This window comes from Dendrobates tinctorius, unplaced genomic scaffold (assembly GCF_039654945.1).
Source record: "Dendrobates tinctorius isolate UK_male_01 unplaced genomic scaffold, ASM3965494v1 ptg000037l, whole genome shotgun sequence".
NCBI classification, from domain to species: Eukaryota; Metazoa; Chordata; class Amphibia; order Anura; family Dendrobatidae; genus Dendrobates; species Dendrobates tinctorius.
In genome coordinates, this window is record NW_027361705.1 from 7,948,359 (window position 1) to 7,974,940 (window position 26,582).

The window sequence follows — 26,582 nt, forward strand, 5'->3', positions numbered from 1 at the left end:
ATTGCTTTTGTTCTTCATCTTTTGTCAGAAGGTCGTTAAAGTCGGTTACTTCCTACCTCTTTTAATTTTTCTTTCCTAACTTTTGGATTTACAACCCTAGCGTGCTCTGATGGTTCATCTGTGCTACTGAGCAATTTATTAGCCATTAACAACTTTTCATTGTCTGTAATGGTGGGATCAAAAAACGATAATCCCACCAACTTTGCATTCAAATACCACAAATGGTTCGAAAATTTGGTCAGGGCTATTTCTGCAATGTTGTTGTCACATTCTTTATAGTCTAACAGACTATGCAAAATACCTAAATCGTAAAATACCTCAATTTGGATTTTTTTCAAACTTTGAGCGACGAGCGGCACGGGTTAATGTCGTTTGATCGAGCTCAAATTTTGGCTATCTCAACATCTGGAAAGGGGAATCGTTTTGTGGGGTCCAGACGGACAAAATTCCGACATCAATTTTTTGCGGTCACCCTAGTGTGCATTCCTCAAAACACTGAAGGACTTTACAGTGGTCTTTCAGCTTCGACCACTGCATACCTGTCAACTCCATGTCTGCCCTCAAAGTGCCTGCCCGTGTATCCTCCCACAAATGCATTACGGCCTGCCTTTGTTCGCACAGCCGCTCAACCATGTGCAGGGTGGAGTTCCACCTTGTTGCAACGTCGATAATTAGGCGGTGCTTGGGAAGGTGGATCAATCGCTGCAGCTTCTGCATACGACTGGAGTGCACCGGCGACCAGGGGATGTGCGAGCACAGTCTTCGAACCTTAAGGAGCAGGCCTGTTAAATCCGGATAATTAGTGAGGAAGCACTGCACCACCAGGTTCAAGGTGTGAGCCAAGCAAGGTATGTGTCTGAGTTTTGAAAGGGCTATGGCTGCCACAAAATTCTGGCTGTTATCACTAACTACCTTGCCTGCCTCAAGATGTAGACTGCCCAGCCATGACTCAGTTTGTCGCTGAAAGTAGTCGGCCAGTACCTCTGCGGTGTGTCTGTCGCCCAAACACATCATCTGCAACACAGCCTGCTGACACTTTCCATTAGCTGATCCATAGGGGGACACCTCGTTTGCAACGCTGTCAACTGCAGATGCAGTGCTCGTGCGACTGCGTTCTGTGGACCAGCTTTCGCTTCTGGAAGAGGAGGAGGAGGGTTGAACGCCTACAGCCAACTGTTTCCTATACCGTGGGCTAGGCAGCACTGTGCCACCACCGCTCTCCCCTGTGGACCCTGCATCCACCACATTAACCCAGTGTGCAGTGATGGACACGTAACGGCCCTGGCCATGCCGACTGGACCATGCATCTGTTGTGAGGTGCACCTTTCCACTCACTGACAGCTTGAGTGCATGGACAATGCTGTCTTTCACATGAAGGTGGAGGGCTGGGATGGCTTTGCGAGAAAAGAAGTGGCGAGTGGGTAGTTCATAGCGTGGAACTGCGTAGGCCATTAGTTCACGGAAAGCTGCGCTTTCAACCAACCGATAGGGCATCATCTCTAACAAGATTAGTTTGGCAATATGGGTGTTCAAAGCCAGTGTACGCGGATGAGAGGATGAGTACTTTTTTGTCCTACTCATAGTCTCTGGTAGGGTGAGCTGGACTTGAGAGCTGGATATGGTGGAAGTAGCGGTGGACATGGCGGACTGAGAGAGGGTTGATGATGGTGATGGAGTTGGTGTTCATTCTGATGGCCTAGATTCAGTCTTTCGTTGCAATAACAGTGTGATTCCCTGAATGATTTGCCCTTGCGACGACAACTCAACATTTGCTGCTGGTGGTGTGCTAACCGGTGGACTTACAGTGGGGGAAACAATGTTGCGTTGCTGACTACCTTCTTTGGGAGCAGTAGCACATGTGGTACGTGAGTTTTGGTAGTCCATCCACGCTTGCAAGTGCATGGTGGTTAAATGTCTTAGCATGCAACTGGTAATCAAATTTCTCAGATTTTTCCTGGGCTAAAGATCTTTGCGCACTTCTTACAGATTACCTTTGCCTGATCATTAGGATTTTGTTCAAAGAAGTGCCACACTGCACTCTTCCTACTAGGGAAGACAGTTTGAGGCCTTGCACGCTGTGCTTTTTTGACCGTCTGGCCAAGCTGTCCTGCAATTTTTTGGGTTTTTGTAACCCGTTTTTGGACTGCTCCGGGCCTGCCAGATAACAACTGTTGCGATGTCGATGCCCGCTGCGGATGCTCCTCCTCCTCTTCTGAGCTATTGGCAGCGGCACACTCTACCCCCAATGGATGCCAATCTGGGTCAACAACTGGGTCATCCATCACCTCCTCTTCAATGTCATGTGCACCTTCCTCTGTGTCACCGTGTATGGTGGTATAGTATGTGGGAGGGGGCAACTGAGTTTCATCAGGGTCAGATTCTGGCTCAGTACACTGCGAGGACAATGTAGTGCTCTGAGTGAATGTACCAGCAGATAAATCTAGCAGTTGCTGTGCATCAGTGCACTCCATGTCAGATTCATCTTGGCCTGGGTAATTCACGATTTGACTTGATAACCCAGGCATGGTATGTGAAAACAGCTCCATGGAGTAATCTGTAGTGTGGCCTACCGCATCCTTCAATTTTGGTAGGGGTGAAGGACACAAGGAAAGGTGTGGTTCATGACCATGAGCCTCCAATGACGACTCAGTGCTTTTATTTTTTAAAACTTCAGAAGAGGAGGCGATAGAGCTGGAGGCTGAGTCAGCAATGTAAGCCAAAACTTGTTCTTGAAGCTCTGACTTTAGAAGCGGTTTACCTACTCCCAGAAAAGGGAGCTTTCGAGGCCTTGTGGAGCCAGACGATGACGCAGCCTCAACACCTACAGTATTTGGTGCTATTTTGCTTTTGCCACTACCAGCAGATCCACCACCAACACCAACACCATCATTACCAGCTGCCAACCCCCGCCCACTTCCACGGACTCTTTCACCACATTTCCTCATTTTTCGGAAAAATGTACCCAAATTTACACCAACTCTCTGGTACTGTAAAACAAGGTACAAGGTGTATATAGTACTGGGGAGAATTGTAATGTCTCTACACTTCAGGACACTGTGGGATTCAGTCAGGCCCTGTTTATTTAACACCGCAATATGACAGGCAGATTCTCTTTGCTGTTAGAAAGGTGTATAGAGGACTGTGGAGAATTGGAATGTCTCTACACTTCAGGACACAGTGGGATTCAGTCAGGCCCTGTTTATTTAACGCCGCAATATGACAGGCAGATTTTCTATTCTGTTAGAAGGGTGTATAGAGTACTGTGGAGAATTGGAATGTCTCTACACTTCAGGACACTGTGGGATTCAGTCAGGCCTTGTTTATTTAACACAGCAATATGACAGGCAGAATCTCTATGCTGTTAGAAAGGTGTATAGAGGACTGTGGAGAATTGGAATGTCTCTACACTTCAGCACACTGTGGGATTCAGTCAGGCCCTGTTTATTTAACACCGCAATGTGACCGGCAGAAATTGCCTAGTGTATGACAAACTACAAGGTGTATATAGAATTGGGCAGAACTGGAATCTCCCTAGAGTGTAGGTCTGTAAGAACGGAAGAACTCCTCGACTTATCCTTACAGAGTCACACACAGATAGCTTCACTGTGGCCGTGATAACAGCCATTACATGGTACTGAGAGAAGAGCGTGCACGTACACCGCTGTCCAGTGTATGTAAAATTGTCAAGCTCCGTGTTTTAGTATACGGACTGACACACGCTGTCTCTCTATAGTTTTGAATGTAATCAAACAGCAAATATACTAAACTGTTTGAAAACCTGACAAAACTAGAAGGTGGAGGTCTGTAAGAACGAAACAACTCCTCGACTTATCCTTACAGAGTCACACACAGATAGCTTCACTGTGGCCGTGATAACAGCCGTTACACGGTACTGAGAGAGGAGCGTGCACGTACATCGCTGTCCAGTGTATGTAAAATTGTCAAGCTCCGTGTTTTAGTATACAGACTGACACACGCTGTCTCTCTATAGTTTTGAATGTAATCAAACAGAAAATATACTAAACTGTTTGAAAACCAGACAAAACTATAAGGTGGAGGTCTGTAATAATGGAACAACTCCTCGACTTATCCTTACAGAGTCACACACAGATAGCTTCACTGTGGCCGTGATAACAGCCGTTACACGGTACTGAGAGAGGAGCGTACACCGCTGTATGGTGTGTAAAAAATGAACGCTCAGTAACACAAGGACAAAACAAAATCTGGATTGCTTTGAAAAAAGCAGTTTGCTCAGCAGTGGGCACACAGCAATGCAGCTACCAGGTAGCCTTAAAAGGCAGCCTAATAACCAACAGAGCTGATGCTCCAAAATGTAGCCTCCCCTTGCACTGCACAGTGACTGGTGTGTTGTACAGACAAAATCGCTAGCAGCAGAATCAGTTTTTGGTATCTTCTTCCCTGCCTAACACTCTACCTACAGAATCAGCAACAGCTCTCCCTATTCTGAGATCAGCATGAGTAACATGGCGGTTGGCGTCCACCTCTTTTATACCCCCTGTGACGCCCCACAAAGCAAGCCAATCACTTGCATGCCCTTCTCCAAGATGGTGGTGACCGCTGCCTATGTCATCACGTTGCCCACAGTGTCCGTTCTTCCTCATTGGCTGCAAAAAGGGCGCTCAAGCATCTTTTGAAACGCGACTTTGGCGCTAAAGTCGCCAACCTCGTGGCCGACCTCACGCTAAGGTCGGGTTTCGTTTCATGAAACCCGACTTTGGCGAAAGTCGGCGACTTGTCAATTTTTTCGACCCGTTTCGCTCAACTCTAGTTTAGGGTTATTCCCATGAAGTTAGCTGCTACCATATTGATGCTGCCCTTAATTCCTCCATCTTGCAAAGCTGCAGGCCCCCGAGGTTGGACTGAGATACCAACGCTACTGTGAGTGTTAACCTCTTCTGTGCACATGCTAGGGTTTAGGATAGGCTGCAACAGATAGAGCATGGCAGCCATGTGGCCTGGTTAGCAAAGGTCAGATAAGTTATAGTTAGTGTAGCATCATACATTCTTTACTGTGTTGTCTTGCCAGTTGGATAAATACACTAAGCTGTTACAGTTGGTGCTCCGTGCTCTTTGACGGACCAGCTAGAGAATATTATCCTTGTAAATTGTCTGTTTCCATAGCATACCCCTGTTTCTGCATTTTCCTAAACACTGCCTTCCTTGCCTGTAAATAAATTAACCCTTTGTTGCGTGCTCCTCATCTTGCGTACCGTAGTCTCCCTGCATTGTGGTGGTCCCCGGCCATGCAAACAAAACATAACTCTAATCCAGAAATGTTGAGGTTTGCTGGTTAGGAAATAGTCAAATTTCCACCACAGGTTGGTAACCATAATAAAATCCTATTAAGAAAAGAAGCTGGGTGGATTATCAAATCCAATGCACAAGGTGCGATAGGATTAAATAATAGGTTGCATATTTCTTCTTGTAAGTTATTTTTATTATTTTCTATTTGATTATAATGTCTGCAGAAAATAGTAATCATTATATTATAGGCTTTAATGTTTGTGTATATGTTATTTTATATATTTTTAAATTAATTGTGTAGTCAATAACCCTTATAAAGGAAGTGACATCATCTGATTATACACCTGGACCCGTAGAAGCATCTAGTATGCCATCGGCCGTCGTCCGTCTCTTTCCCGCATTCCTCCTGCTCCTGCTTGTCCCATGGACTTTGTCTAAAAGCCTTGTATGGTTTAATAAAGGACTTTGCTTTTCACAGCTTATGGGGGAGTGCTGCATTTCATTCCTTCATTTTTTTCAAGCAACAAGCGCAACAAAACTTTGTGAAGGGAAGAAAAACAAGGTTCAACGTTCAACCGTGTCACCCGACTCCGGTGCTACAGGGCTTCTCTGCCCTCAGAGATGCGGAAGAGTCCCATTTTTTCTCCATTTAGGTGCGACAACTGCACCCGACCTCAGTAGTACAGGGCTCGTCCATCGCAGGTACTTCTGATTCAGGTGCCAACTCTCCAAGGTCAGGCTCCTCCAACACTAGGTCTTCCAGTTCAGGCTTATTATAGACAAGCTCCTCCGGGGCGGTCTCTCCTTCTGGTTCACCGACACCCTTTGCTTCACGACGTTCCGGTCTCGGCAGACACCACCACTGCTCTCCAGCAGGTACCAAGAATCCTTTGGTCTCCGATGCTCCCCACAGCCTTTTGTTTCGGACCTTTTCCTCCACCTGCTGCCACTTCCATTCAATGCAGCCGACGGCACCACAGCAACGGACGCAGGAGTGTGCCATCGATGCCGATGACATATCTTGCAATGGCAACACGCAGGTACACACAGTTTTCTTCTGGGCCCCACCCATTCCAGGGTGGAGACGCATCTGGCTGCTCCACCCATTCAGCATCGGACTCCGCCCTCCTCATCCATCACTCCCAACATGGGCGGACACTGCTCACCAGAGGATGCATCTCAGGCCCGCTCCACTATCTCTGCCAGAGGGAATTTCGTGCTATATTCAGGTCAGGACGCCCAATCTCTGTGTCATTTTCCCCATCTTTGCCACATTCAGGGTATCTGTCACATTCAGGGCATCTGTCCAATTCAGGTCATGTTTCCTTGTCACATTAAAGGCATTTTCACATTGCAAGGTTTCCGGATCCTGCCAAACTGCAGCAAGTGTAACGTAGGCCAGGGGGTACTCGTGGCTAATGTTCGCTGCTCTGTCGCACCCTAGCCCACCGTCGCATAAACACATTGTCCCTTCTGTGGTTCACTTGGTGGTCCACTTACTTGTACATCAGGGTCCACCTCGGTCTGCTGGGGCTTTTTTCCTTTAAGTACCACGTAATGACAGGCAGAGTCCAAATCCAGTTTCAACAAAACAAGTTTACTCAGCTCATCCAATTTAGTCACAAAAATAGCACAAAGTTCTTCGCAAATTATCATCATTCTGTTCCCTGTACTGTCCCTCATGTCTCCAGGAATATCGCAGGGCTGTACCATCGCCTTCTGTACTGCAGCCTCCTGACTGGTCAGCCTAATCCGCTTCAGGAGTTCCCTCTCCACTTCACCTCGGACGTTTAGGGTTATTCCCATGAAGTTGGCTGCTACCATATTGATGCTGCCCTTAATTCCTCCACCACCGTGTGACTGTCAGCCGATAGGCCCTGGACTGCTGGACTCCCCAACTTAAACATTACGGGAACGGGACACAACTGTACCACCCCCGGGTTAGCCCCCCCTTAGTGAGAATTTGGGTAAAAAATGATTACATTCGTTAGATCTTTGTTAGATCCGGTTTGATCAACCAAAACTAACATTAGATCACCCCTACAAAATGAGATATTTACGATCTTTTCCAGGGGGGGGCTAACCCGTAGCTAGCCCCCCCAACTATGAAATTTGCCGTTTTTTGGATGGATTCTGATAGATATTCGTTAGATCCGGTTTGATCAGCAAAAATTAACGTTAGATCTCCTTTCGTTCCAGAGATATTGGGGGGGGCCGGTGGGGGGTTAGCCCCCCTAATTTGAAATTTGCAGTTTTTTGGATGGATTCTGATAGATATTAGTTAGATCCGGTTTGATCAGCAAAAATTAACGTTAGATCTCCTTTCATTCCCGAGATATTGGGGGTGTCAGGTGTGGGGTTAGGTACGGGTTAGCCCCCCCTAATTTGAAATTTGCCGTTTTTTGGATGGATTCTGATAGATATTCGTTAGATCCGGTTTGATCAGCAAAAATTAACGTTAGATCTCCTTTTGTTCCCGAGATATTGGGGGTGTCAGGTGGGGGGTTAGGTACGGGTTAGCCCCCCCAACTTTGAAATTTGCTGTTTTTTGGATGGATTTTGATAGATATTCGTTAGATCCGGTTTGATCAGCAAAAATTAACGTTAGATCTCCTTTCGTTCCCGTGATATTGGGGGTGTCAGGTGTGGGGTTAGGTACGGGTTAGCCCCCCCTAATTTGAAATTTGCCGTTTTTTGGATGGATTCTGATAGATATTCGTTAAATCCGGTTTGATCAGCAAAAATTAACGTTAGATCTCCTTTCGTTCCCGAGATATTGGGGGTGTCAGGTGGGGGGGTTAGGTACGGGTTAGCCCCCCCTAATTTGAAATTTGCCATTTTTTGGATGGATTCTGATAGATATTCATTAGATCCGGTTTGATCAGCAAAAATTAACGTTAGATCTCCTTTTGTTCCCGAGATATTGGGGGTGTCAGGTGGGGGGTTAGGTACGGGTTAGCCCCCCCTAATTTGAAATTTGCCGTTTTTTGGATGGATTCTGATAGATATTCGTTAGATCCGGTTTGATCAGCAAAAATTAACGTTAGATCTCCTTTTGTTCCTGAGATATTGGGGGTATCAGGTGGGGGGTTATTTACAGGTTAGCCCCCCCAACTTTGAAATTTGCTGTTTTTTGGATGGATTCTGATAGATATTCGTTAGATCCGGTTTGATCAGCAAAAATTAACGTTAGATCTCCTTTTGTTCCTGAGATATTGGGGGTATCAGGTGGGGGGTTATTTACAGGTTAGCCCCCCCAACTTTGAAATTTGCTGTTTTTTGGATGGATTCTGATAGATATTCGTTAGATCTGGTTTGATCAGCAAAAATTAACGTTAGATCTCCTTTCGTTCCCGAGATATTGGGGTGTCAGGTGGGGGGTTAGGTATGGGTTAGCCCCCCCTAATTTGAAATTTGCCGTTTTTTGGATGGATTCTGATAGATATTCGTTAGATCCGGTTTGATCAGCAAAAATTAATGTTAGATCTCCTTTTGTTCCCGAGATATTGGGGGTGTCAGGTGGGGGGTTAGGTACAGGTTAGCCCCCCCAACTTTGAAATTTGCTGTTTTTTGGATGGATTCTGATAGATATTCGTTAGATCCGGTTTGATCAGCAAAAATTAACGTTAGATCTCCTTTCGTTCCCGAGATATTGGGGGTGTCAGGTGGGGGGTTAGGTACGGGTTAGCCCCCCAACTTTGAAATTTGCCATTTTTTGGATGGATTCTGATAGATATTCGTTAGATCCGGTTTGATCAGCAAAAATTAACGTTAGATCTCCTTTCGTTCCCGAGATATTGGGGGTGTCAGGTGGGGGGTTAGGTACGGGTTAGCCCCCCCTAATTTGAAATTTGCCGTTTTTTGGATGGATTCTGATAGATATTCGTTAGATCCGGTTTGATCAGCAAAAATTAACGTTAGATCTCCTGTTGTTCCCGAGATAGTTCTGATCTTTTTCTGGGGAGGGCTAACCCGTAGCTGTCTGAATGCAAAATCCTACAGAGACAAGTAGCGGCTTGGAAAATTCATTGTGGCGGTCTGGACTAGAAATAGGAAAATCAAATGACCCCAGTAACAGCAAACGTCGCATGTGACCACTGGATATAAGGCCTCTTTCACATGATCTTAGTTTTGTCGTGTAATACGCTGTTTTTCATGCATGTGTATTTCACGATGAAATGTTCCCATTGAAACCGATGCGTTTATTCTCATATGCGTTATTTTCACGCATACGCAAATGCGTGTAAAATAAAATAACAATTACAGGATGTTCTATTTTGTAGCATATTACACGATTAGCCCATTAATACAAATCACTGGGCTGCGTGAAATATGACAGGAAATGTGCAGTGACAACGCTGCATTTTTAACGCGCGCAATATGCATATGATCATGTGAAAGAGGCCTAAAGGTAACATAACCACTAGTGCGGTCTGCAGAGCGCCCGTGTAGCTAGTTTCTGCCTATGTATGGTCACTGTATAGGAGTAATATTGGTCTTTGCATGGTGTTTTATTCAGTCACAGTATGGCAGTATTATTTCATTACTACGTTGGTGTAACTCTCATCAGAGTGGGGGCAAGTAGGAAATCTTGGGTGAGTTCCCACATTTTTTTCCCAGAACTTGACCCCTGGTAGTAGCTGATCTGTAATCCAGTGTGAGCATGTGATGTATGGTGCTGAAGGGGTTCCCCGGGATTTTCCCAGGCTGCAGAACGCTGGTGGGGTGACGTCACCCTGCCAGCGGGAAAGCTCAGGGAATCCTTACAGTGCCAAAACAGAGGGATGCCGGAGAGCAGTGCTGCCCTGCACATCGTCCTCCCGCTTCGCTGCAGCGGCACCGGTACTCGTGGCCTCCCTTGCTGTCGGCTACCTGTGGGTCTCGTACTGCAGGGCTTGTCTGTGGTTCCCTGGCATTTCCCCGGCATAGGACACTGGAGGGGCGATGTCACCCCGCCAGCAGGAGACACCAAGGAACCCCTGCAGTACCACATTCACAGTTTAATTCCGGCTCAGAGAAAACAGGTGTCATATCTAAGCAGTGTGAACTTAGCCTACGTCAGCAGATAAACGTTGATATGCCTGTATGACATATCAAAAGTTACCTGAAAGCTAAATACAGGGCAGGAAATGCAACAGGTGGGATAGCGGCGGAACAGAGGAGCGCAGAATGATGGAGCCGATCACATGCTCATCCGCTCCCTAAGCACTGCATGATGCCATGGAAAACCACATGCGGAAAAACCAGGTGGGGCAATGGCTTGAAAACCCACTTAGCTCCTTTTAGATTTGCATGTAGTTTTATCAACACCATGTCTCCACTTTTGAGTGATTTTGATCCCACCCTCTGTTTGACCCTGTGTGTGACCCTTTTCTCTGGATGTTCAGCTTCACTTTAGTCATAAGAGCAGGCAGAGAAACACATCCTCGTACAAGTGTGATCACTAAATGTGAAGGTCGGTATTGATGTCCTACGTATGGCATATTTCTATGCAGGAAGGTCTGATTAGCTGTGTGTAATCTGTGCATGAGTGTGTGTATGGATCTGCTGATCAATGTATGCAGATATGGATGGCGGCAGGAGAATGGATGTACAGAGCTGTGTGTTAGGAAATTAAATCCCACTTTAAGCACATAAGTGCACAATAGGAAAATGTGCCAAGTAGCTGCAAACCAGTCCTTTACTTCAAGCCTCCCCATTACGTTATTTGTGTTGGCCAATTTATTCATATATAGGATATTAGTCATTCACACGAGTGTAGAATGCTTCACTGAAATGCTGAGAACTGGCAGCAGAGCTGGGCTAGTGACCACATGACCGGCCTAGTCGTGCTATTAGATAGCTGGCATGCGCCTAGTTCTGGGCGCTGCAGCACCCAGACGGCACCTCGGAGTGGAGCGCCACTGGTGTCATTATTCTGTGTGTCTGCAGGACAATACATGTCTGCTGCCAGCTGCATAGGGCAGCATTAGGTGGAAGATTCCCTTTAAGCACACCAACATATATATATCCAAAAGAGAAAGAAGCATGATGTCCACTAAAGAGGCATTCCCAGCCTGATGGGTGTGCAGAGGCATGCCGTCTGAGGCAGCTAATTATCTCATCTGTCTCCTCCTCCAGCTTCTGTGTTCAGATGGCGGACATCATCCAGGATACTTGATGATCTCCCCTGCTGTTCACTTCCATGCAGGCTCATGTGCAGATTGCAAGTACACGAGAGTGTGCCAGATGTCAGCGATCCGACCACCTCCAGCTCATGAACCAGAGGAGAAGGGGCCAGAGAAATGAGAGTCGGCGGCCTGAAGCTGCATTGAAAATTATTAATTCTCTGAGGGGCAGACGACATGCAGTGCTCTGACCGTCAGTGAGTGACGGCAAGAATAAGGCTGCTAGCAGCATTCTCTCCCCACTACTTTCCCACCCAGTCTTACAATGACATGACGGGACGGTGAAGTAGTGGGGAAACAAAAAATTGTAATGATGGTCCCATTCACTTTGAATCGGACTATCACCTCACCTTTTTTTCTTTCCTGCCATGATGGCAGTCATTGATGGGGAAAAATTGTGAGCATGGACACAGCGTTAAAGAGCACCTGAACCTTTACTCTGCATTCTGTCATGCTGTCATGCTGTGGCGGATGCCCACAGCATGACAGAAAACTGTGTGCAGCTGCAGCTGTGCTCCAGGCCTCCTGCAGCCCTCCTCCCACCGCCAGAGCCAGGAATCGCTTGACTGATCTGGCAAAATGCTAAATGAGTCAAGGTCCTCGCGCCGGGGGCAGGCCAGGCCACTTCCTGGAATGAAGGCCACACCCCCTGCAACATCACATGATGCAGCAGACTGCTGCGTCACGTGACGTCGGCTCTTGGCCCATTCAATGGCTGTGGGTGGGCGGGCTTCAGCGGCGGTGGGCGTTATGCCTAGTGACCTGGTTCATCACCAGGTCATTGAAGGTTTCCACTCACCAGATTCAGCAGGGGTAGGGGGTCCCCCGACCGGTGCAGCGGCATTGGTGGACAGATGTCCCGCCGCACTGCCGCACATAACTTACTGTCATGCTGTGGCCAGCAGCCACAGCATGACAGAATTAAAAATAAATAAATAAAAAAAACGTTGCGGTACCCTTTAAACAAAATCTATTTTTTGATGACAGTTCAACTTTACAAATGAAATTCCAACCAAACCACTGAGATGTCCATGGTGTATTGGCGATTAAGTAGGATCACTTTCCATGTTACATGCAGTAATGTTTACAGACAATACATGTAATACAAGTAACAACCCTCACATACCCCCATCTTAAGCAAAAATGCCCCCAAAGTCAGTAATGTTGCCTTCGTTTTGCTCTCCTGTGTGTCCCGAGTCCCACTCCTCACCACCTGCTGCACAGCAATATGACTGGCATGGCAGCAGGAGCGAGTGGCTGCATGGAGCTCCTCATTCCGCTCACCTACAGGACGGCTGCTGCTGTCTGAGCTGATCCGACATCTGCAGGCTGGGTCCGGACGCTTAGGAGGCAGTGACACACAGCAGCGCTTGGCAAGCTCCTCACAGGCTGAGCACACTACAGCCTCTACTAGGAGCTAAGCCGGCCTCGGAGGAGCGCTCTGACCGCCACACACTTCTTTCTATCCAAAGACAGTTCCTCCATTCCTAAGTAGGGTTTTTGTATGAGTGAAGAAAAACTAAAAGGGAAATGGAGATAAATTTATTGAAATGTTTAATCTCATAGATTACCAATAATAATTTACAATAAATATTCACGAAAGATGTAGGCTGTATCTGAAGAATAGAAGGACTGAAAATTCCCATGAGTGCAAAGTAACTCAAAGGAAAGAAGAAGGAGAACAGTAACACCCCGGTGTTGGGGTGAAGGAGAACAGTAACACCCTGGTGTTGGGGTGAAGGAGAACAGGAACGCCCCGGTGTTGGGGTGTTAGTGTTCTTCTTTGTTTTGTTTGAGTTACTTTGCACTCATGGGAATTTCTAGTCCTTCTCTTCTTCAGATAGAGCCTACATCTTTCGTGAATATTTATTGTAAATTATTATTGGTATTCTATGAGATTAAACATTTGAATAAATTTATATCGAGTCACATTAGTAATTTTCTTTGTTTTTTGTGTAAGTCAAACCCCGATAACTCAGGAACTCCGTCTAGATGTTAAAATGTAGGTGTTCTATTTATATTACAAGGATTTACAGTCCTAAACTTTCAGGTTTTCACTGTTAAATATCTATTTCTGTAAGGTATTACTTGTGCTTTTCACTGTACTAATAAGATTTATTTGTTTGATAATTAAATTGATTAAAAATGAGACCACATGAGGAGTTTTTGTTTAGTCTATGTACAGGCTTTTTTAACCCCTTGACGACCGCCCATTGACTTTTGCCGACAGGGCCAGCCGGGCCTTATTCCTCCGCCATAGAGTTTTCACGTCGGGCGGGGAATGGCAGCCCCAGCTTGCCCCGTCGGCAATCGCAGGATCCCAGCTGTCCTACCGTCAGCTGGGATCCCAACCCCCAAAAATTAAATATTTTAATATTTAGTCCACACGGTAAACGCCATAAAAAGTAAAAAAAGCCATAATTTCTATTTTTTTCACTGTTTGAGTCACAAAAAAAGGCATAAAACGTGATTAAAAAAATCGGATATACCCCAAAATGGTCCGAATAAAAGCTACAACTCTTCCCGCAAAAAATGAGGCATCCCACAGCTCCGTAGTCAGACAAATAAAAGCTCTACGGGGCTGCGCATGCGGCGAGACCAAATCCTCTCTCATTATTTAAAAAAAAAAAACGTTTTACTTTTTAAAAGTAGTAAAAAAAAAAAAAAAATTACATAAATTTGGTTTCGGTGTGTCTGACCTGACACGGAGAATAAAGTTATTCTGCTATTTTTACCACACAGGAAACTAACTAAAAATAAAACTCAAAAAACATTAGCGTAATTAATTTTTTTTAAATTTTCTCACTCCTAAAAAATAAATAAAAGTTATACAAAACATTATATGCATTCCAAAGTGGTGCCAAGGAAAAATACAACTTGCTAGCTATGCAAAAAACAAGCCCCCTGTACTTTGAAATTTGCCGTTTTTTAAATGGATTCTGATAGATATTCGTTAGATCCGTTTGAGCAGCGGCGACTTCGGCGGGGGCCAGTTGTGGGCAGCATCAGGACTTCACTGGCGATGTGTCGCGGCGAGGAAGGGGGGGGGAGTGTGCTGCGATGATTGCGAAGAGGCGGGCCTGTAGGCATCATGGGGGACAAAAATGACTCACTGACCGAACTTTCAGATTGTCCCACTCACTCACCACCTCCTCACTTCACTCTCTCTCTGTTGGTCTCCCCCAATTGGACCCCTCCTCTTCTCCATCTACACCTCAGGACCGCTGCTGAACCGGATCTAATGAATATCTATCAGAATCCATCCAAAAAATGGCAAATTTCAAATTGGGGGGGGGCTAACCCGTACCTAACCCCCCACCTGACACCCCCAATATCTCGGGAACGAAAGGAGATCTAACGTTAATTTTTGCTGATCAAACCGGATCTAACGAATATCTATCATAATCCATCCAAAAAACGGCAAATTTCAAATTAGGGGGGCTAACCCGTACCTAACCCCCCACCTGACACCCCCAATATCTCGGGAACGAAAGGAGATCTAACGTTAATTTTTGCTGATCAAACCGGATCTAATGAATATCTATCATAATCCATCCAAAAATGGCAAATTTCAAATTAGGGGGGGCTAACCCGTACCTAACCCCTCACCTGACACCCCCAATATCTCGGGAACGAAAGGAGATCTAACGTTAATTTTTGCTGATCAAACCGGATCTAACGAATATCTATCAGAATCCATCCAAAAGACAGCAAATTTCAAAGTTGGGGGGCTAACCTGTACCTAACCCCCCACCTGACACCCCCAATATCTCGGGAACAAAAGGAGATCTAACGTTAATTTTTGCTGATCAAACCGGATCTAACGAATATCTATCAGAATCCATCCAAAAAACGGCAAATTTCAATTTAGGGGGGGCTAACCCGTACCTAACCCCCCACCTGACACCCCCAATATCTCGGGAACGAAATGAGATCTAACGTTAATTTTTGCTGATCAAACCGGATCTATCGAATATCTATCAGAATCCATCCAAAAAATGGCAAATTTCAAATTAGGGGGGCTAACCCGTACCTAACCCCCCCACCTGACACCCCCAATATCTCGGGAACGAAAGGAGATCTAACGTTAATTTTTGCTGATCAAACTGGATCTAACGAATATCTATCAGAATCCATCCAAAAAAATGGCAAATTTCAAATTAGGGGGGGCTAACCCGTACCTAACCCCCCACCTGACACCCCCAATATCTCGGGAACGAAAGGAGATCTAACGTTAATTTTTGCTGATCAAACCGGATCTAACGAATATCTATCAAAATCCATCCAAAAAACAGCAAATTTCAAAGTTGGGGGGGCTAACCCGTACCTAACCCCTCACCTGACACCCCCAATATCTCGGGAACAAAAGGAGATCTAACGTTAATTTTTGCTGATCAAACCGGATCTAACGAATATCTATCAGAATCCATCAAAAAACTGCAAATTTCATAGTTGGGGGGGCTAGCTACGGGTTAGCCCCCCCTGGAAAAGATCGTAAATATCTCATTTTGTAGGGGTGATCTAACGTTAGTTTTGGTTGATCAAACTGGATCTAACAAAGATCTAACGAATGTAATCATTTTTTACCCAAATTCTCACTAAGGGGGGGCTAACCCGGGGGTGGTCACAACTGTCCTGTCTGGGCTCCCAGGCCCAACTAACTTACTCCTGGAAGCTCCCCGACTTACTCTATTTTGCCCCCAGTGCGCTAAATCTAAATCCTATGCTTTCCCTAATCCTTTACAGCACATGAACATCAGTAATACACTAGCTATATATATATATATATATATATATATATATATAATATTAATCAAGAAAAAAGGGCAGCACTACCAAAATAATACAGCAGTTGCAAAACCTATTCAGCAGTGTCCAAACAGCCAAAATGACAAAAGGAAAAAAAAAAGGCAGCACTCAAATTAAATGTGAAAAAAGTGGATACTTTACTGATCCTCAGATGGCAACGTTTCAAGGCTTGACAAAGACTGGTCACCGTTGAAACGTTGCCATCTGAGGATCAGTAAAGTATCCACTTTTTTCACATTTAATTTGAGTGCTGCCTATTTTTTTTCCTTATATATATATATATATATATATACACAGTATATATATATGTATATATATATATATATACGGTATTTAAATAAAGGGAACACTTAAACAACAGAATATAGCTCCAAGTAAATCAAATTTCTGTGAAATCAAACTGTCCACTTAGGAAGCAATACTGATTGACAATCAATTTCACATGCTGTTGTGCAAATGCAATAGACAACAGATGGAAATTATTGGCAATTATCAAGACACACTCAATAAAGGAGTGGTTCTGCAGGTGGGGACCACAGACCACATCTAAGTACCAATGCTTTCTGGCTGATATTTTGGTCACTTTTGAATGTTGGTTGTGCTTTCACACTCGAGGTAAAATGAGACAGACTCTACAACCCACACAAGTGGCTCAGGTAGTGCAGTTCATTCAGGATGGAACATCAATGTGAGCTGTGGCAAGAAGGTTTGCTGTGTCTGCCAGCATAGTGTCTAGAGGCTGGAGGCGCTACCGGGAGACAGGCCAGTACAGCAGGAGAGGTGGAGGGGGGTGTAGGAGGGCAACAACCCAGCAGCAGGACAGCTACCTCCGCCTTTGTGAAAGGAGGAACAGGAGGAGCACTGCCAGATCCCTGCAAAATGACCTCCATCAGGCCATAAATGTGCATGTGTCTGCACAAATGGTTAGAAACCGACTCCATGAGGATGGTCTGAGTGCCCGATGTCCACAGATGGGGGTTTTGCTCACAGCCCAACACCGTACAGGACACTTGGCATTTGCCACAGAACACCAGGATTGGCAAATTTGCCACTGGTGCCCTGTGCTCTTCACAGATGAAAGCAGGTTCACACTGGGCACATGTGACAGACATGACTGAGTCTGGAGATGCCGTGGAGAGTTATCTGCTGCTTGTAGCATCCTTCAGCATGACCGGTTTGGCAGTAAGTCAGTAATGGTGTGGGGTGGCATTTTTTTGGAGTGCCGCACAACCCTCCATGTGCTCGCCAGAGGTACCTGACTGCCATTAGGTACCGAGATGAGATCTATAAATAAAGCACTAGACAGTTTCCATTAGGAACTGACATAAATCTCACCCAAAATAAACTAGAATATAAAGCAATAGGTGGGAAATAAAATATAACCTTTAATCCGTCAATTAAAAGTACTAATCATTAGAGTTGAGCGAAACGGGTCGAAAAATTTCAAAAGTCGCCGACTTTTGGTAAAGTCGGGTTTCATGAAACGAAACCCGACCCAAGGGAGAGGTCGGCCACGAGCTCGGCGACTTTAGCGCCAAAGTCGAGTTTCAAAAGTTTGTTCTCAGCCCTTTTTCAGCCAATCAGGATCCACGGACACTGTGGGCAACGTGATGACATAGGCAGGGGTCACCACCATCTTTGAGAAGGGCATGCAAGTGATTGGCTTGCTTTGGGGGGCGTCACAGGGGGTATAAAAGGGCGTGCACGCCGGCCGCCATGTTACTCATGCTGATCTCAGAATAGGGAGAGCTGCTGCTGATTCTGTAGGGAGAGCGTTAGGCAGGGAAGAAGACACCAAAAACTGCTTCTGCTGCTAGCGATTTTGCCTGTACAACACACCAGTCACTGTGTGTGCACTGCAAGTGGAGGCTATATTTTGCTGGATCAGCTGTGTTGTTTATTAGGCTGCCTTATAAGGCTTCCTGATAGCTGCATTGCTGTTTTCCCACTGCTCTGCAAACTGCTTTTTTAAAAGCAATCCAAATTTTTTTTTTTGTCCTGGTGAGGTACTGAGCGTGCATTTTTTCACACCATACAGCGGTGTATGCTCCTCACACAGTACCGTGTAATGGCTGTTATCACGGCCACAGTGAAGCTATCTGTGTGTGACTCTGTAAGGATAAGTCGAGGACATGTTCCCTTCTTACAGACCTCCAACTTCTAGTTTTGTCTGGTTTTCAAACAGTTAAGTATATTCGCTGTTTGATCACATTCAAAACTATAGAGAGACAGCGTGTGTCAGTCCGTATACTTAAAAAACACGGAGCTTGACAATTTTACGGACACCGGACAGCGGTGTACATGCACGCTCCTCTCTCAGTACCGTGTAACGGCTGTTATCATGGCCACAGTGAAGCTATCTGTGTGTGACTCTGTAAGGATAAGTTGAGGACCTATTCCGTTCTTACAGACCTCCACCTTCTAGTTTTGTCAGGTTTTCAAACAGTTAAGTATATTTGCTGTTTTATCACATTCAAAACTATAGAGAGACAGCGTGTGTCAGTCCGTATACTTAAAAAACACGGAGCTTGACAATTTTACGGACACCGGACAGCGGTGTACGTGCACGCTCCTCTCTCAGTACCGTGTAACGGCTGTTATCACGGCCACAGTGAAGCTATCTGTGTTTGACTCTGTAAGGATAAGTCGAGGACATGTTCCGTTCTTACAGACCTCCGCCTTCTAGTTTTGTCTGGTTTTCAAACAGTTAAGTATATTTGCTGTTTGATCACATTCAAAACTATAGAGAGACAGCGTGTGTCAGTCCGTATACTTAAAAAACACGGAGCTTGACAATTTTACGGACACCGGACAACGGTGTACGTGCACGTTCCTCTCTCAGTACCATATAACGGCTGTTATCACGGCCACAGTGAAGCTATCTGTGTGTGACTCTGTAAGGATAAGTTGAGGACTTGTTCCGTTCTTACAGACCTACACTCTAGGGAGATTCCTATTCTGCCCAATTCTATATACACCTTGTAGTTTGTCATACACTAGCCAATTTCTGCCTGTGACATAGCGGTGTGATATTCACTGGGCCTCACACAATCCAACAGTGTCCCCAAGTGTGTTCAGAAATTCTACATCTCCCCTGTCCTATAGTGACATTTTTCACACCTACGACATTGAGCCTGTGACATAGCGGTGTGATATTCACTGAGCCTCACACAATCCAACAGTGTCCATAAGTGTGTTCAGAAATTCTACATCTCCCCTGTCCTATAGTGACATTTTTCACACCTGCGACATTGAGCCTGTGACATAGCGGTGTGATATTCACTGGGCCTCACACAATCCAACAGTGTCCACAAGTGTGTTCAGAAATTCTACATCTCCCCTGTCCTATAGTGACATTTTTCAAACCTACGACATTGAGCCTGTGACATAGCGGTGTGATATTCACTGGGCCTCACACAATCCAACAGTGTCCACAAGTGTGTTCAGAAATTCTACATCTCCCCTGTCCTATAGTGACATTTTTCACACCTGCGACATTGAGCCTGTGACATAGCGGTGTGATATTCACTGGGCCTCACACAATCCAAGTGTCCACAAGTGTGTTCAGAAATTTTACATCTCCCCTGTCCTATAGTGACATTTTTCACACCTGCGACATTGAGACTGTGATATAGCGGTGTGATATTCACTGGGCCTCACACAATCCAACAGTGTCCACAAGTGTGTTCAGAAATTCTACATCTCCCCTATCCTATAGTGACATTTTTCACACCTGCGACAATGAGCCTGTGACATAGCGGTGTGATATTCACTGGGCCTCACACAATTCAACAGTGTCCACAAGTGTGTTCAGAAAATCTACATTTCCCCTGTCCTATATACACCTTGTGCCTTGTTTTACATTACTATATAGTTTGTGGGATTTTGTGTATATTTTTACCAAATATGAGTAAGGCTGGTGGAAGAGGCTGTGGAATTGGGCGGGGGTTGAAAGCTGGTGTTGGTGGTGGATCTGATGGTAGTGGCAAAAGCATAATAGGACCGAATGCAGGAGGTGTTGAGCCTGTGTCATTGTCTAGCTTCAGAAGGCCTCGAAGGCTTAGTTTTCTAGGAGTTGGCAAACCACTTTTAAAGCCAGAGCTTCAGGAAAATGTTTTGGCTTACATTGCTGACTCAGCCTCCAGCTCTATCACCTCCTCTTCTGAAGTTGTAAAAAATAAAAGCACTGAGTCGTCATTGGAGGCTCATGTTCATGAACCACACCTTTCCTTGTGTCCTTCACCCCAACCAAGATTGAATGATGACGCAGGCCATACAACTGATTACTCCATGGAGCTGTTTTCACATACCATGCCTGGGTTATCAAGTGAAATGGTGAATTACCCAGGTCAAGATGAATCTGACATGGAGTGCACTGATGCACAGCCACTGATAGATGATTCTGCTGGTACATTCACTCAGAGCACTACATTGTCCTCGCTGTGTAATGAGCCAGATTCTGACCCTGATGAGACTCAGGTGCCCCTTCCCGCATACTATACCACCATACACGGTGACACAGAGGAAGGTGCACATGACATTGAAGAGGAGGTGATGGATGACCCAGTTGTTGACCCAGATTGGCATCCATTGTGGGAAGAGGGTGCTGCTTCCAATAGCTCAGATGAGGAGGAGGAGCATCCACAGCAGACATCGACATCGGAACAGCTGTTATCTGGCAGGCCCAGAGCACTTCAAAGACAGGTTCCAAAAATCAAAAGAGTTGCTGGACAGCTTGTCCAGACGGTCAAAATAGCACAGCATGCTCGGCCGCAATATGTCTTCCAAAGTAGGAAGAGTGCAGTGTGGCACTTTTTTGAACAAAATCCTCATGATCAGGCCAAGGTTATCTGTAAGAAGTGCGCAAAGACCTTTAGCCGAGGGTAAAATCTGAAAAATTTGAATACCAGTTGCATGCTTAGACATTTAACCAGCATGCACTTGCAAGCGTGGACACAACACCAAACCTCAAGTACCACATGTGCAACTGATCACAAAGAAGGTAGTCAGCAACGCTACATTGTTTCCCCCACTGTAAGCCCACCGGTTAGCACAGCAGCAAATGTTGAGGTGTCGTTGCAAGGCCAAAGCAGTCAGGGAATCCCACTGTTATATCAACGAAAGACTGAATATAGGCCATCAGAAAGAACACCAACTCCATCACCATCATCAACCCTCTCTCAGTCCGCCCTGTCCACCGCTAGTTCCACCATATGCAGCTCTCAAATCCAGCTCACCCTCCCAGAGACTATGAGTAGGTCAAGAAAGTACTCAGTCTCTCATCCGCATACACTGAGTTTGAACGCCCACATTGCTAAACTAATCTCGTTAGAGATGATGCCCTATCGGTTGGTGGAAAGCGCAGCTTTCCGCGAACTCATGGCCTATGCAGTACCACGCTATGACCCAGTCGCCACTTCTTCTCTCGCAAAGCCATCCCAGCCCTCCACCATCATGTGAAAGACCGCATTGTCCATGCACTCAAGCAGTCAGTGAGTGGAAAGGTGCACCTCACAACAGATGCATGGTCCAGTCGGCATGGCCAGGGCCATTACGTGTCCATCACTGCGCACTGGGTTAATGTGCTGGATGCAGGGTCCACAGGGGACAGCGGTGGTGGGACACTGCTGCCTAGCCCACGGTATAGGAAACAGTTGGCTGTAGGCGTTTGACCCTCCTCCTCCTCCAGAAGCGAAAGCTCGTCCACAGAGCGCAGTCGTACGAGCACTCCATCTGCAGCTGCCACTGTTGCACACGAGGTGTCACCCTATCGAGCAGCTAGTGGAAAACGTCAGCAGGCTGTGTTGCAGATGATGTGTTTGGGCGACAGACACACCGCGGAGGTGCTGGCCAAGTACTTTCAGCGACAAACTGAGTCATGGCTGGGCAGTATACATTTTGAGGCAGGCAAGGTAGTTAGTGATAACGGCCGTAATTTTGTGGCAGCCATAGCCCTTTCAAAACTCAGCCACATACCTTGCTTGGCTCACACCTTGAACCTGGTGGTGCAGTGCTTCCTTAACAATTATCCGGAGTTAACAGCACTGCTCCAGAAGGTGCGAAGACTGTGCGCGCACATCCGCCGGTCGCCTGTACACTCCATTCGTATGCAGAAGCTGCATCGATTGCTCCACCTTCCCAACCACCGCCTCATCATGGACATTGCAACAAGGTGGAACTCCACCCTGCACATGGTTGAGCGGCTGTGCGAACAGAGGCAGGCCATAATGCATTTGTGGGAGGATACACGGCCAGGCACTTTGAGAGCAGACATGGAGTTGACAGGTGTGCAGTGGTCGAAGCTGAAAGACCTCTGTAAAGTCCTTCAGTGTTTTGAGGAATGCACACGGCTGGTAAGCGCAGACGACGCCATCCTAAGCATGAGCATCCCACTTATGCGTCTGCTCATGCAAACTTTGACGCACCTTAAGGAGCAGGTGTCTGCAGCCAATGTTGATGAAGAGGAAGAGGAGGAGGGAATCCTTGATGACATTCAGCCATTGTCTGCTCAGGGACCTCTCCTGGATGAGGTGGAGAAAGAAGAGGAGGAGGAGGATGATGATGGAGATGATTACTTAGGGGAGGAGGATGCATCTCGTGGGGCAAGTGAAAATGTTGGCGTGGCAAGGTCTGGTACAGGGTTTGTGCATGACTGGAGGGATGTGGATTTGCCAGAAAGTGCTCCTCCAACCAGCACTCGCAGTGCATGACTGACACCGGGAACATTGGCCCACATGTCAGATTATGCCTTGCAGATCCGAAAAAGGGACCCCCGCATTGCCAAAATGATGAACGATGACGACTACTGGTTGGCCAGCATCCTGGACCCACGCTATAAGGGCAAATTACAAAACATCATGCCACACGAGAACCTTGACCTAATATTGGCTAATAAACAAGTAACTCTGGTAAACCGGTTGGTTGAGGCATTCCCAGCACACAGCAGCGGTGATGGTTCTCACACGAGCCGTACGGGCCGGGGGCAGCTTGGCAGAGGTGTTCGTGGTGCACACAGCAGAAGTGGCGTTGGAGACAGGGGTTTCATCACAATGTTGTGGACTGATTTTTCAAGTACTGCTCACACAACTGGTAATACTGCATCGATGGAAGTGACAGGAGACAGCAGTTGTCAACTATGGTTACAAACTACTTTTCCTCCCATATCGATGTTCTCCCGCACACGTCATTCCCCTTTGACTATTGGGCAGCTAAACTGAACACCTGGCCTGAATTGTCACAATATGCCTTACAGGAGCTCGCTTGCCCAGCTGCAAGTGTGCTATCGGAAAGAGTCTTCAGAGCAGCTGGATCAATCCTGACAGAAAAAAGGACCCGTCTGTCAACCCAAAATGTGGATGATCTAACCTTCATTAAAATGAACCATGCATGGGTTTCCAAGGATTTTGTCCCACCTTCCCTTGATGACACATAGGTTGCCAGAAAAATGGCTTGCTTTGGTCCTCCTCCTATTCCACGAACTTGACCTATTACGCCTTTTGCAGCAGCTGAATGTCCCACATCAACATATGCCACTTTGTAAACCACCCTAACTGGACTGCCCCCCCCATTGGCCGGGGTCACCACCAAGCGCACGAAACCGTGCGAGTGCCGTTGCCCTGGACAGGTGGGTAGGCCGACTCTTGGGCGCGGGCACTGGCACAGGGTCCCTCATAGTGCAGTCAAGTGTCTCTGACGGTGGTGGTGCACACCCGCCGTCAGAAACACCGCCGTACTATGAGGGGCCCAGTGCCAGTACCGACGCCCACGAGTGTGCCCCCCTTACTTGGGCAGGGCCCCACCATTTGCAATGTTTACCTCTCCCTGCTCCTCCGCTGTGTAGTCTGGGCTGTCAAATCCTTCACTGGGAGTGCCACTACAAATTGATTGAACTGAAAGATGATGGTTAAGATGTAGCTTTGCCCTGTCCTGCTAGCTCCAGATGATCAATGGCTTCCATTTCTTTTGGACGTCGACTCACAATGACATGCAGTGGTGGTTTATCATTAGCTTTCACAGTTTTCCTACTCACAAACGTGTGACATTCCGGCGCACATTTTAAAATGTGCCCTCTCATGCCAATCAAATAGAATCGCCTACGGCCTGTGGCTTCTGTCTTTTGCACTCCAAAGTTACGTGACAGATCATGATAGCCAGTGAGCACCATGTGTACATCGCTCCCTGTGTTAAAAATTTGATTGAGATGAGTAACAGTGATGGAATCAACGGAAGTGCGATACAGCAAGACTTTATTCACAAAAAAATGTTTTCACTGTCTCAACACACAAATTAATTGAGGGTCAGCATCGCCTATGAGAATTGTGACGGAAGTTTTTCCCGTGAATAGTAATTCCTAGATTTCTGCAATCACTAGCCTTTATGTCAGTAGTTGTATGCATCTCATTTCCTATTGCGGAGAGGCTGGACTGTATTACTGAGACAGAAATATATATGAAGATTTAAAAATAACACCAAAAGTATATAGTTGTGTACGCCTCAAATGCATTTCCTTTTTTCCACTTTTTAGATTGCTGTGTAATCCATACTTAGAACACGGAGATTTTACATGTTTAAACTATGCTATATATATACCTGCTATCCAGTGATAAAGTACCCTTTCTCAACTTTGTACAATCTGGTCAAATCCATACTGGGCCTGAGAACATCTGAGTCTGCCTCCTGATGTATAGACATATATTTTTAATGTGTAAACTAGGCTACATATATACGTGTTATCCGGTGAAACTGTACCCTTTATCAACTTTCTACAATGTTGTTGAATCCATACTGAGCCTGAGAACGGCTGCCGAGCTGTTAAGCAAGCTACAGCACCTGTGGTTTGGACACGTAATTTTTTCAGGAATGACGGTTAGGCCTAACTCCGGAATTGCGGTTGACCAGAACTTACTGGGAAATCATTGTTCGCGGGGAATAATCTGAATCCCAGATCCACATCACTAACGGAGTTCAGCAGGTTATCTGCACCTGTAAGCGACAAAAGCTGGTCCTTTCAGTGTAGCGTGCATGCAGCCCTGGACATGTACGGGAATGCTAGACTTGTTATTGCTCGATCTCACGTGTCAGAGCCTCGCTTATCCCTCTAGTAAGCTTGACGCGTACTGCGGGGGCATGCCGGAGTCTCGGTTGTTAACGGAATAAAGCTGAGAAATCGCTAGCACAACTACAAACACACATACCACACCACACACAGAATCGACAAAGCTTTCAAAGTGTGCATCTTTTCTTTAGGTGGCATGGTTGTGGTTTCCCGGGTGGAGACCAATTAAGTCACAGGCTCCACTCCTGGTGGTGCCCTTTTGGACATTCATTTAAGGTTCAGCTTTGCAATCATACTGCCCCCGGAAACCAAAAACTTTGCCTTCATGGACGCTGTTTGGAGGTTCGTGGGAATAACGCCACCCGATCAGCAGTCGGCATATGGGTCGCCCTCCCAGGGCTGTGGGGTACTCGGTACTGGGCCGGTGTCAGTGGGATGTGTCACAGCAGCGGTGACCCGGACGGTGGCCCTGGGCGCCCATGTAAATGGTGTGGTATAATGGTAAAGAGTTTATATAGATAGTTTGACGCCACCTGTGGTGTTCGGCAACATAGATGTTAGGCCGACGCTGCATGCAGATCCTCTGGGACTGATGGTGTTGTGCAGCAAAGATGGTGAAGCTCCCCACAGGTGGAGGTTGGAGTCCCAGGGAAGTGTAGATGTAGTGATGGGGGAAAGGCACAGGCGGTGTAGGTGCTGGTACCCAGATGTAGGGGTGCTGGAATAACTGTAGGACACCAGAGCGTGCAGTTCCAAAGCTTTACTCACACTATGCAGGTTACACAGATGCCTGCCTCCGTGCTGTGTCCTCCGGGTCATGACCTCAGCCAACCTCCGGGACCAAAATGGAAAGCTCCCTTCCAACACTCCGCCAACATGTACCTTCCTGAACGTCTCCTTTCTAGCGCTTGTGGGGGAAGCACTCACAGGACCATGGTTCACTGAAGCGCCTCCTGTCTAACAGATGTTCCTCAGACTTTACTTGTATGGCAGACAGCTGTAGCCTTTTCCTTCTGGCTCCCACACATCGATGCTGGGGCCTCCGAGCCTTAGTTGGGTACAGAGCATTTATAGCTGCTACTTCCCCCGGTTTCTGCTGCAGGAACGTCAGTGTCCCTACAAACTCAGAGACCGGAATCGGGACCATGCGCTCCAGCTAGGAGTGAGCCTTAACTCTGCTCATCCTCCAGCTCCCCTTCTCACGTCCACACACTTCACCTTCCCTGCACAGAGTGCCCTAACTTACCTCCTCCCGACCACAGAGAGCAGCTCCTCAGCAGTCAGGT